This window comes from Suricata suricatta, chromosome 8 (assembly GCF_006229205.1).
Source record: "Suricata suricatta isolate VVHF042 chromosome 8, meerkat_22Aug2017_6uvM2_HiC, whole genome shotgun sequence".
NCBI classification, from domain to species: domain Eukaryota; kingdom Metazoa; phylum Chordata; class Mammalia; order Carnivora; family Herpestidae; genus Suricata; species Suricata suricatta.
In genome coordinates this window covers 140,334,380-140,345,868 of record NC_043707.1, presented here as the reverse complement: position 1 = coordinate 140,345,868, position 11,489 = coordinate 140,334,380, and the positions used below count along the sequence as shown (strand labels likewise).

Genomic DNA, 11,489 nt, shown 5'->3' with positions numbered 1-11,489 from the left:
CAGGGGGAGGGAGGGAGAGACCCCTGGGGGTTCGGGGGAGCCCCAGAGGCCTGGCTTCATGAGGGTCATGCGCTAAGCCTGACCCAAAGGCACCCCGGGGGAGGGGGTTCCGGGGGAGCCTGGGCCTGCCCGTCAGTCCCTCTTCCTACTCGGGCAGGGCCCGGCTCTGGGCATCTGGAGGGGCCAGTACCCTGATGTCCACCCTAGAAGCTCTGTCCTGGGCCCAGCGGCCTCCCTCCTCGGCCTCTGCAGCTTCTCTCCAGCCCGCAGGGAGGAAGAAGTCTCTGAAAGGACTGGGCTGGGGTGTGAGGGGAGGTGGACGGATGGAGTGGGAGTTCCGGGCAGGAGAGGAGCCTGCGCACAGGCCGGTAGGATTGAGACTTGGGGAGGGGGCACCAGGAGGCGGGCAGAGCGTGGGGCCCACTCAGGGGCTTAGATGCCAGCCAAAGTGGCTCCATCGCTGCATAGACTCACATGTGGCCCAAAGGGCTTGAGCCCCCCCCCCCTCAGGGGCGGCGGTGCCTGGGGGCAGAGGGCTGTGGAAAGGGCCCAGGGCAGCCTCCTTGGACCGCTCCTATGGTCCAGGGCCCACCCCTCTGAGGCCCAGGGCTGGTGAGTCCCCCCAGCACCGTCCTGGCAGAAAGGGCTGGCTGGCGGCTGCAGAATGATGCCTGTTTTGCCTTTGAACTTCATCAAGTTCAGGAAAAGTTCCAGCACAGAGCAACTATCACACTTCGGTGATGGAGCCATTGCTCCGGTCCCCAGCCCTCTGGCCTCTCCCACTCCTCACAGGGTGGGCCATTCATCTCTGAGGGGCGGTGACCAGGGCTGGCATACAGCAGCACCCTGCAATGCCACCCTGGCGTCAGCCTGGATGTCTGGCCAGGCCTCACCCCCCACCTGCTGCCCTGCTCTGTTTAGGTGTGTGATGAGCCACAGTCCCAGCCCTCACTCCGGAGGGGGACGCCAGGGGCCCCAGGGGCAGAGGGGCCTCAGAGTGGCTTCTCCCTGCCTCTCCCGGGGGGCTGGCCCCAGCCGGTGACCCAGGCCAGCCGCACCTGCCGCCCGCTGTCCTCACCGCCGAGAGCCCTGCACCTGTCCGTGATGGCTCCCCCGCTGGACGACCCAGGGCCCAATCTGGAGAGTGGACAGTCCTTCCTGAACATCAATATTCTTCCCGTGGGTGAGTGAGGCCTCTGGCCAGACAGCGAGGGGGTTCTGAGTCCCGGTCCCCACCCGGGAGAGGACATTCCGCCTGCTCTCTCAGAGCAGGTGGGCTGCCACGTGGGGGGTGGGGGGGGTGCCTGATGCCAAGAGTGGTCAGTGTGCACCTGTCCCCATTGCACAAGGTCGACACGTCTTTGCTGGTCTCTTTCCAAGATGGGGGGCTGAGGGGGCCCCACCCAAGGTCTCTGGCTTCTTCTAGTTGAACAGGGACTGTCACACCTCAGGTGTGTCTAAGGGGCGGCCCTCAATGGCTTTGGGCAGACAAGATGCAGGGGGCCCCAGGGCTGGGGCTCAGGGTCGGGGCCAGGGACCGGAGCAAGGTTGGCCCCCTAGTCTCCCCCCTCACGGGCCAGGGCAAGGGGCGGCAGGTCAGACAGACTTCCTTTTTCAGAAGACCGCTTTGGGGCTGCCAGCCTGCCACCGCCTCCCCCCATCTCAGTCAGACTCCTGGGACCCTGGGCCAACTTAGGGGTCCTCAGCACAGCTGGGGTGTGCACCCCAGGGAGGCTCTGGGCACCACTGGGACAGTCGTCTCTGTGCCTTCCCGTGGCCTGTTGGCAGCGAAATTTGTGGTCTCTGGAGTTGGGTGATGCTGCCTCAGGCCATGTCCCCTTCTGTGTCTCAGCCCGGGAGGGGTGGGGCAGTAGTGCCCACTGTAAAGTGCTCTCATCTTGGGTGCGTGGCCAGATAAGGCCCTGCTAGTGAACTGGCCGTGCGCCCACCACCAGATACTAGTGTGCCAAGTTTCAGCTTCAGTGGTTTGCGTTTACACAGGTGTAGAGGCGTCTGGGTAAGGCTGCCCGGTGTGAGCGCCCCCCGGCCGAGGGAAGGGCGGGGGCCCGGCACAGGCTCGGCGGAGACCCGGCTCCAGTGTCTCTCCCGCCGTGTAATTTGCTTGGTGCTCCGCCAGAGCTCTGCCCACCAGGAATTACACACCCCTCGGGGGTGCGCGGCAGGCTGGGCCCAGCTTTCGGGGCGTGGGGGCGTCTCCTCTTTGGGCCCAGAACCGTTGGCTGCGGCGTCCTGAGTACGCAGCAGGCTGGGCTGCGCGGGGGTCCCCGGCGAGAGTCTGTCCCCAGCCCCGGGCCTCGGGCCTGGGCTCTGCTGCCTGTGGCCGGGGTCCTGTTGGCCGCTGCCGCCCCGACCCAGCAGCTGCCGCTCCAGGGCAAGGGGGCGCCCGGAGGCTGCTGGCGCCCACCCCGTGTGGCGGGGCCCAGGGGTGCGGCTGGTCCCCTCCGTCCCTGGTCCCGTCTCAGCAGCTCCGCAGGTCCCTTCCTCCTGCCAGCTCCTCCTCAGCAGACACAGCCCTCGGTGGCCCCTGACTCAGCTCCCCCGGGGGAGGCCAGCGCCTCATTGAGGTGGCGCGCGCGCACGCAGGCGTGCGCGGGCACACGAGGCCACGCTCTTCCCGAGGCCGCGGCAGAGGCCTGCGACTTGGTGCGTGCGCGTGTGTGCACGTGGACACGAGGACCCGCGCTGGCCGTCCGGGCCTGCGCCTCAGTGAGGTGGTGCGTGCACGCGCGTGCGCGCACACACGAGGACCCGCGCTGCCCGAGGCCGGCCGCAGAGGCCCACATCTCGGTGAGGGGGTGCGAGTGGGTGTGTGTGTGCACACGAGGGCGCGCTCTTTCTGAGGGCGGCTGCCAAGGCCTGCGATTCGGTGAGTACGCGTGCGTGCGCGTGCACATGCCCCGCGCTCCCTGAGGCCGCCCACTGCTTGCCCGGGGGCTGCCCCTCGAGACAGCAGTGGTGGGAACGAGCGTGGGCACGGGTTGGCACACACGCCGTGAGTGCAAGTGTGTGCACGTGCGTGTGTGCGGAGTGGGCTGTGTGCATGTGTTCTGTGCACCCCTGCGCCCTGAAGAGCCGGATCCGGCCTGTTCTCCCACATTCCCCAGACATGCCCCGGCGGGCCTCCTCCGCAGAGGGGACATGTCTGCTCCGAGGCCCACCGCCCCCTGCCCGGGCTCCGCAGCCCTGCTGCTCAGCTCAGTCTGGAATGGACACCGGAGAGAGCGGTGGTGGGGGTGCAGGCTGCCGAGCCCGGGCAGGGTGGGAGAGGGAGGGGGTGGAGGAACGGGCTCCACCAGAGCCTGCCGGGCCCACCTCATGCTCTCCGGCTCCTCCTCGTGCTCCCTGTCCCCTCCATGCCTGACTTGCCGATGCTGGTGTGCCAAACAAGGCCCTGTGCTTGGTTCTGGGCCAAGGGCCTGGGTTGGGGTGCTCCGTCTGGCCCTGGCGATCCTTCCGGAAGGCTCCCTGAGGCAGCCTCACTGAGCAAAAGAGAGTTCCCAAGCCAAGAGGGCAGGAGATAGTCTCCAAGCCCGTGAAGCAGGTCAGCGTGTCCTGGAGGCCATCAGGGGACGGTCAGCAGCTGCAGGCTGTGTCTCCCTCACATACAGGAGGCTCCTTCTGGCTCCGGACTGAAGGATGTCAGGTTCCCATGAGGCGCAGCACCCGCTGTGGCCGATGCCAGCTGTCCCAGAGTGGGGCCCGGGGTGGGGGGGTCAGAGCAGTGCCCAGGAGGTGCTGGGCCTGGGGTCTGCTCTGGGCCACCCTCACTGGGGCTCACAGCCACTGTGCCCACGATGGGGTGCAGGCCCCCAAATTCCAGTTCCGCCCAGTCTGGAGGGGGAGAAGACCACGCCCCCTGCCGGAGTGGAGCGGGGGTTTCTGTATGGGGCCCAGGCCCAGGGCTGGAGACAGTGGGACAGCATCGGGAAAGGTGGTGGCCCCCACGGTGGATTGCTTGCCTCACTGCTCACATACGCAAGTTTTATTTAGAGCTATTTATCCCCTTCCACAGGTAAAGGATTGGGGGAGAGTTATCGAGCTGCTGCCTGATGTTCTTAAAATGAGGGTGATGAGGGTCGGGGGTGCCAGGCACCGTGCCTGCCGCACCCAGAGCCCTGGGGGGAGGTGGAGACCTGAGCTCCCTGGTTTGGGCTCCTCCCTGGTCCTGACAGCGGAGGTACCAGGCTCTGCAAGCGGTCGGCCTCTCAATGCCTCTGGGGTGGTGGATGCCAGCCAGGAAGGGATAGAGCCAGGCAGGCAGAGCTGGGCTGGACAGACACGAAGGGCATGTCCTGTGGGGGGAGCCTGGGCTCCTCCCGGAGCTGAGTGGGAGTGGCCACCAGCTCACAGACTGGCACTTTCTCCAGGGCTTTGGAGGCTGGGGTCTGTCCTTTGGGAGGTGCCAGGGCCCTGGAGCACCAGGTTCACCCATGCTTCCAGGTGGCGTGTGTGCAGAGGAGAACCGCAAGGGGCTCCTCCAAAGGGGCTGGGGTGGTCGGGGCAGGCCTGGGGCTGGGGGACATCCCAGGGACACTTGGCGACTTGGAGGGCTGTCACGGACACCTCCCCGAGTCGTTGAGCGCCTGGCTGCCTCTGTAAGATATAACACGTACAGCCAGCTGAGGAGGGGCTGTGCCGGGGGCTCCCTTCTCTTTTTTGGGGGGTGCCCAAGCTGTGGCCTCCTTTCTCCACCTGGTGCACAGACGGGGCTGAGGTGGGGCCTTCGGGAGCGTCTGCCCAGTTGTTCTGTGTGCGCTCGCATCCGTGAGGACCGGCCCTCCGGAGCACCTGAGCTCTCGGTGGGGGATGGGGGCGGCGGGGGACGCTGGTCCGGGCTGCCCGGCTCCACGGCCCCACCCGCGATGCTGAGGATGCCCCCTCCTTTCCAGGGCCCCGCCCAGCCTGGGTCTCGGGCCAGGCCGGCCATGTGCCGAGGAGCTGATGCGGCACAGCAGTGCTCAGAGAGGCTCAGTCACTAACTCAGGCTCACACAGCAAGATTTCCAGAGATAAGGGCTCAGCCTGGGGAGGATCCGCAAGAGGGCCAGGACACTGCCGGGTGTACGAGGTCACAGTGTTGGGCCCGACTGGCCAAGGGTCCAGAGAGGTACAGGTAGCTTGGGCCGGAGGGCGTGTGTGCACCTGGAGCTGCTGGCCTCCTCCGGAGCAGCTGCCCACCCGAGCCCCCGGCCTTGGAGGCCCGCCAAGCCTGCCGGCCACCTGTCTGGGGGGGGCACCCCCAGTGCATGGCCGGGGCTGCGGAGGCACACCAGGGCTCGGAGCGGAAGCGTCCTGGTGCCCTCCTGTCCCCGACAGTGCGTGTCTGGGCCTGTGTCTTTCCTCAGCTGGGGCTGTAGAGTCCGTGGGGGGTTGGGGTGGGGGGAGGCAGGGCGGGGAAGCAAGCGTGTGTCCACAAGGCAGAGACAGGATATGCAGACCTAGGAGCCTCCCCCCTTGATAGCATGTTCAGATCCGCCCCCAACCCGGGTCCTTCCACCAGCCCTGTGCCGGTGACCTAGCTTGCATTTTTTATTTTCATGAATGTGAAAGCAAGAAGCAAAACTTGGGCAGAGGAAATGATTTGGAAAATACGGAAAAACATGGAGAAGAAGTGGGGTGGGTCACCCCTGCTGGCCCCTTTCTTGGAGGCTCTGTGTGCTGGGGTCTCTGTGCTCGGGGCACTGCGCTGACCCCGAGGAGCCTTTCCTGGGGCTTGGACGCCATCTACCTTCCCTCTGGAGCCTGCATTTTCCTCTGGAGCCTGATGTTTATTTTAAAAATTTTTAACTTTTTAAAATTTATTTTTTGAGAGAGAGAGAGAGAGAGAGACAGAGCATGAGCAGGGGAGGGGCACAGAGAGAGGGAGACACAGAATCTGAAGCAGCTCCAGGCTCCACGCCATCAGCACAGAGCCGGACGCAGCGCCTGAACCCAGGAACCGTGAGATCATGACCTGAGCCGAAGTCGGATGCTGAGCCCCCAGGCGCCCCTGGAGCCTGGCTTTTGACTGACTGCTCATAGTCGGCTGAATGTGGCCGCTGCAGCCACACTAGACACTCGCGTCTAGGAAACCCGTGAGCGCTTGCTGTTATAAATAATGTCTCGGGCAAGCCTCCTGCGCACGCGTCTGGGTCTGTGTCCCTAGCTGTTTCGTTGGAGGCGCTTGTCTCTCCCACTGCATGTGGTGGCATCTGAGGTGCTCGCCAAACTCTTTGAAGCTCCGCCTTCGGCCTGGGGCCGAGTGCCTGGAGGAGGTGCCCGGCCGGGCAGGATGCCTGGCCTCCCGCTGCCCTTCCAGAATCAGCCTTGCCTGGAGGGCAGGAGGGAGGAGTTCCCCGGGCAGCAGAGGGCGGGGGGACATGCAGTCACCTTCAGGTCCATCTGGGGCTGGGAGAGGTGGCTCAGCTCCCTGGACAGTGACAGCTCTGGGCCAGGGACCTGCTGTCCTCAGGTGTCTTGTAACCAGAGAGCAGCTGGTTTGGGAGCAGAACCCTGCGCTGCGTCCGGGCGCCTGGCTCGTTGGGACGGAGTGACCCAGTCCTACGCACTCGAGCACATTTGCTGCTCTCGGGCCCACTCACTCGGCACCTACCGGCTCTTAGTGTAGACACAGGCCAATGTGAATCTCCAGTTTGGGGACAGTACGGGAAGGGGCTTTCCTCCCCAGTAAGGGGCCACACACGAGGTTTCTGGGTTTCCTGGAACAAGGCTCCTGGGGTCCTGGAGCCTTGCTGGCTTTGCCCCTCCCTGGCACCCAGCGGGCCCCCCTCCCTGGCACCCTGTGTGCTGAGGCTTCTTGTCACGAGTCCCGGCCAGGTTAGGTGAACCCAGCTATGAGCTGTTCCGCCCTCGGGTGCCCACTCTGTGCCTGGCCCGCCGGGGAGGCCTGAGGCTCCATGGTAGCAGTCCCTGGAAGTAGGGTTTCCTGAAGGCCAAGGCTGGCTTCCAGGGGGGCGAGGGGCTCATTCTGATGAGTGTGGGGCTCTTGGCCCCCAACTCTCCATGGACTGTGAGCCCAGCACGTGCCAGGGCTGTGCTTGGCCCGGGGACAGAGACCTGGCTTTGCAGGCAGACGGACTGAGACCTTCCTGAACGGTCTGCAGCGAAGTGCGTGGTCCAGGGCTGGGCCAGGAAAGGGGGCTCCTCATCAGGAGGAAGGGAAGGGGCCCTGCCCTGGAGGCCAAGCCAGGCGGGGGGCGGGGGTGCTGGGCTGGTTCGTCCTGCAGGGAGGATTCTGGTCTCGGGCATGAGGCCCGGGGAGCCCGCAGCCTGACGCTCTGGGCCTGGGACTCCTCCGGGTTGGGGGCTGGCTCTTTGACCACCCTGGCAAGCCAGAGGGAGCCAGACTGGACTCGGGCAGGTGTTCTTAAGGTGAGCACACTCTCTGCAGGGACTGGGGAGGGGCACCGGTGTGTGAAGGGGGCCCCCTGACAGGGGGAACCTGAGGAGGGCAGTGCTGGGAGCAGCTCCCTCACTGTGGGCTTGAATTTACTGCCTGCTGGGCTCAGAGGGAAAAAGGTGAGGGCCCCTCCTCCCTCCATCCCCCCGGGGCCAGAGGAGCATCCTGGCCCTGTCCCTGCTGACAGGCTGAGGAAGGGCTTGGGGAGTGAGCCCAGCTGGCCCCTTGAGGGACCGCCCAGAGCCCCGAGGACGGGGTGGCCTCTGTCAGCTGGCACCAGGCCGGCTCTGGCATGCGCTGGCAAAGGCCTCCGTGTCCAGAGCAGTCAGGGAGGGAACAGCGAGCCTGGCCAGGGCCCATGGGATGAAAGGGTCTTCCGGGTCTTTCTTTCCAGCAGCCCCCAAAGAGGAGACAGGCAGCCCGGCACCTGGCGGGGTGGGCGTGTTCTCTGAGCATGGCCACCAGTCCCAGAGACGGGAGGGGTCCTCTCCCACCTGGGGGTCACCTCCCTTTATGGCGGCCAGACCCCACTTCTTCCCGAGCTCACCTGGGACCTCCCGGCGGCCTGATGACTACAGGCTCAGGGACCACTTTCTCCTCAACTGTCCTGGGGAGCAGTCCCCAGCCCCCTGGGGGGCTTCCCACCCACCTGCCTCCCAGCCTCCTTTTGGCTCAGGTTTCTAGCAGAGGGTTTGCCCCACGTGGTCAGGGCATATGATGCATTTCCCACCCCTACCCTCCAGAGTGGGCTGCCGTGCCCCGGGGTCTGGGCCGGCCTGGAGGAGCTGAGACGGGCCGTGTGGGTGGCTCTGTTAGACGTGGCTCCACCCAGCCCTGACCCAGCTTATCGGCCCTTCCGGTCCCACTGGAGTGGGCCCTACCTCCATCCAGTGAGAGAGACCCTGTGGGGGCAGGAGCCTGGGGCAGGTGCCTTCTCTCTGCCTTAGCGTCCCCCTCAGAGGAAGGCAGTGATGCCCGAGGGCTGGCAGCGCCTTTCAAGACCTCTGGTTCATCAGAGGCGGGTCCTCCCCCTCCTCTGGTGGGCACCACCTAGGCAGCAAAATGCCTGGGGGGTCTTGGGGTGGGTGGGGCCGCCCTGCCCTGCCTGCGCTGGAGGCCAGGCTGCCCATACCTCCCCCAGCCCATGGGAGACGCCTGGCGGCACCAGGGCTGTCCCCAGGCTCCAGGCTGTGTGGTCCCTGGGAAGCGGGAGCCAGGAGCGCGGAGGTATGATCCCTGCACATGGTCTTGAGTTCTGATTGAGAACGGGGCGTCTTAAGACCAGATGCTGCTGAAAAATGAAACACACTTTCTAAATTTAGCCAGCCGAGAATTGCACATTTACCTAATTAGGCTTATTGATTCAGCGGGCTCGCGCTTGCCCCCCGGCCGCCTGCACGCACGCCTCTCCGGGCGCCTGGTGCTCCTGGAGCTGGGCAGCGCCGCTCCTGGGGACCGTTCGTGTTCAGGGGGGCGGCTGGCCGGTCTGGCTGGATTCCCCTCCTCCAAGGCCGAGCAGACAGGCGCCCGAGGCTGTGACGCGGGGCCCGGCCCGTGTGTGTAGGGGAGCAGTGGCACGTGGTGAGCCTCCAAGGACCTCATGATCTTCCTGGGCAGCGAGACTCAAAACAAGGGCAAGGCCCTTGTGACACCGCGTGTGAAGTTCTCTGGGCTCAGCCCACGGATGCTGCCATCACAGAGCCGGCAAGCTCGAAGCTCAGGGCAAGCAGGGATGCCTTCCTGAAAGAGGCACCTTGCTCTAGGTCCTGGAAACCAGGCAGTTGGGCCCCCTGGGTGCCAGGCTGAAGGGTCTGATGCTGCATGGCTCCAGAGTGGGGACCTTGAAGGTCTGGAGCAGGGAACCACCTGGTCAGGCCCCTGTCCCGGCAGCACCGGCCGGGCAGGCTGGGAGAGGCTGGGGGCCAGAGTGGGTCTGGGAGACAGGGGAAAGGAAGACTGGTTAGGGCTGTGCTCAGTGGGGGTGATGGCGGGCTAAGGGGGCAGGCAGGCCGTCCCGGCTGCTGGAGTCGCTTTCAGAGGACCTCGTGGTCACAGCGGGCATGTGCACACACCGCCCGCCATGTGCGGAGGCCTCTCTCCGTCCGCAGGGCTGGCCGGCCCAGACGCCCTGGGTCCCGCTGGCCCCAGACACCCCTCGCCCTCCTTCTTGAAACGCTTGCAGTCTCTGGCTCAGGATGGAGGCTTCTTTCCTGGTGGTTTCTAATTTGCATCTCAGTTTTGGCTCTGAGCAAGAGGAGCCCGGCGCCGTCCGTTCTCATAGTCGCCCGTGGTTTCCGTCTCTGTCTGTGAGCCTTGTTCTCTGGGCACAGCGGGTGCATGTGCCCTTCCTCCGGGGGCCACATCCCCAAGGCTGCTGGGATCCTGCCCTGGCCCAGGCGGCCTTGCCCTCGGGACAGGCATCTCTGTCTCTGAGAGACAAGCCACGCCCTCCCCCAGCTGAGCCCCACGCTGTGTGTGGGGGGGTGTGCAGGTGGGCGTGGTCGGGGGTGCTGCCCGCTCGGGCCTGTACCCAGCCGGGGCTGTCAGCCAGGCAGGGCCGTCGGGGGCGCTTGGGGCTGTCCGGCTGAGGAAGCGTTGGAGAGTTCGGGGATGAGAATGTGCAGAGGGAGGCCCCGCCCCGCCCCTGCCACCGGTGCTGTCGCTGAGGCTGGAGAGTGTTGGTGCCCAGGGTGTGATCACAGATCAAAGGTCACCGGGTCACGAGCCCTAAGCAGGAGTCTCATCCTGGCCTGAGTGTGGCTCCTGCAGGTTCCAAGCATGTTCTAGAAGCTCTGTCACCCATCCACCTGATGTGTTTGCCCTCTCACTGAGCCCAGGGCCCTGGGTCAGCTCATCTTGGTACGGGTGGGGGTGGGGATGAGACAGGAGCAGTGATAGTGGCCCCTAGCCTAGGGGGGAGGGCGCACAGAGAACCGAAGAGGCCAGAAGGTCCTGGGGGATCTGGGTGGCTCCGTCGGTCAGGGGTCTGACTTTGGCTCAGTTTCACAGCTGGTGGGTTCAAGCCCCACATTGGGCTCTGTGCTGACAGTTCGGAGACTGGAGCCTGCCTTGGATTCTGTGTGTCTCTCTCTTTGCCCCTCCCCTGCTCACACTCTGTCTTTCTGTCTCTTAAAAATAAAAAAAAAAAGGAAACTGGAAGGTCCTATACCCCGGGACACTGAAGCCCATAGAAGGGAGGGGTTGCCTGTGGCTGACTGGGGAGTCCCTCGCGGGATGGGGGCCCGGCCGTGAACCTGCATCTTGTCTCCTGCTGTGGGCAGCCCAGGGCCAGCTGCTGGGACTCTTTGCACACCGATGCCCGGCCTGACACATTCTCTTGACTTGCCTCCCCCACCTCCCCTGCCACCTGCTGCAGGAGGGGGTAGGAGGTGGGGGCAGAGGTGGCGGAGTCCAAAGAAACCTGGTCTGATGCGGAGGTCCCATGAGGGAGGCCCTGAAGGGTTCGGGGTTCTCTCTGTTTCTGCTTTGGGGCCCTCCACGACCTGGAGCAGTGTGAGGGGGACATATGCTGAGGTTGTGTCCCCCTTGGGGCATGAGGCCAGTTTGGGGAGGGGAGGCAGTGGGCCAACCCCCACTTTGCCCTTGGTCCTCTTTCGAACATGGGGGAGGTCACATTTCCAAGACAGCGCTAAGCGCCCCTCCCCCTACCCGGGCGCTGCCCGCTGGAGTGAACTGAGGGGCTCCGTGTGCCCGGCAGAGGGTATGCCCACCGGGTCCAGAGGCTTATACAGGTTTCTGCACTTGCCACCCTACGTCTTGGGGGAGGGGTAGCGCCTGGCAAACCCCCTGTCTCGCTGCTGCGCTGAGCCACCAGCTCCGCAAGCGCCCAGCCCCTGGAAGGAGAAGCGGCTCTCTGTCCGGTCCGCCTCCTTCTCAGTCCCACCGCCGGGGGGCTAGCAGAGGGGCGCGTAGGGGGAGGTAAGGGGAGCGACGAGGCCGCAGCTCTGCGGGGGAAAGCCTGCTGGCCCCACTGTGCGCCTCGATCTGCGGCCCCGTGTCCTCGGCTCTGCGCCCCGCGCCCGGCTCTGCACCCCGTACCCCTCGACTCT

The 11,489-nt window shown here is 65.4% G+C and overlaps 1 protein-coding gene across 1 annotated transcript in view; it reads left to right on the top strand.

The window, feature by feature from the left end:
* Window positions 1-11,280: 11,280 nt before the first annotated feature.
* PLCH2 (phospholipase C eta 2) overlaps window positions 11,281-11,489 on the top strand; it is a 54,354-nt gene continuing 54,145 nt past the window's right edge. The window contains exon 1 of the mRNA XM_029949285.1: window positions 11,281-11,358. The gene's annotated coding sequence lies outside the window, so the exon portion shown is untranslated. The remainder of the gene's footprint in view (window positions 11,359-11,489) is intronic.